Source organism: Plasmodium relictum (genome assembly GCF_900005765.1).
Source record: "Plasmodium relictum strain SGS1 genome assembly, contig: PRELSG_99_v1_12, whole genome shotgun sequence".
NCBI classification, from domain to species: Eukaryota; Apicomplexa; class Aconoidasida; order Haemosporida; family Plasmodiidae; genus Plasmodium; species Plasmodium relictum.
In genome coordinates this window covers 1-1,139 of record NW_021628768.1, presented here as the reverse complement: position 1 = coordinate 1,139, position 1,139 = coordinate 1, and positions in this window count along the sequence as shown.

The following is a 1,139-nucleotide window of genomic DNA, read 5'->3' as shown; positions in this document are numbered from 1 at the left end:
TTTTTTTTTAATATTCCATCTTTTTTTATAATTGACGAACATAAATTAATATGTATAATAAATAATTTACTTTTATAAAAAAAAAAAAAAGTGAAAATATGATAAATTTTTTTTTCTATTTTAATGAATTTCGTTGCAGAAGACGTAAAATAATCCTAAAATAAAGTTAAAGCAATATCATTATGAAATAAATAAATCAGCTTGCATATATTCATTTTAAAAAAAGATTTTAATTAATCATTCGATAATATCATTTAATATTCTTAATAGAGTAAACATACAATGAGTTATTTTTTAAAATATTTATAAAAAGGGAAATTAATTTTTTAAATTTTATGTAATATTATAGTTTATGTAAAATATTTCTCCAAAATTAAAGATGTAATGAAATCCTTTCTAATCATATTTCATTAAATATATAACAGATTATAATTTAACGCTTGAATCAAATTTTATTAAAAAAAATGTTATCATGAAAGAAGTTTAACTTTATTTTATAATTTATTTAACATTTTTGCTTTGTTTTTATATTATCGCAAAATTTTGTTTTTATATAAATTACATTTTGCTAAATTATCATTTATCTTGATTTATAAATGAATTTTTTTAAATATATTGTTGCATTTAAAATAATTTAATTATTCTTAATTCTATGTGTAATGTATTTAACAAAAAAAAATTCTCTTTATTTTATCTCATTAATTATAATAATTTAATTATATAATAAACATAGATTGTTCTTTAACGAATGTTCTAACATACATTTAGGTGAATTTTTTCTTATTAAGTTTATTAAAATATCAGTTATTATAGATTATATACATTCCCTATATAATATGCTACTGATTTATTGATTTATTAATTGTTTGCTCAAAGATTTTGCGAAAGTACTGAACAAACAAATTAATAAAGAGCATGCATAACTAAATATACGGGTTTTTATTTGTATATATATATATATTTTATTATATATATATTGGATTCTTATGATGCATAGTATTTAAATTGAATTAAATTATACTGTATCTTTTAACAGGTTGTTTTATTAATTGCCCGTTTAATGACTTTGCTAGAGTATTAAACAAACAAATTAATAAAGAGCATGTATAACTAAGTATACGTTTATATATATATATTCG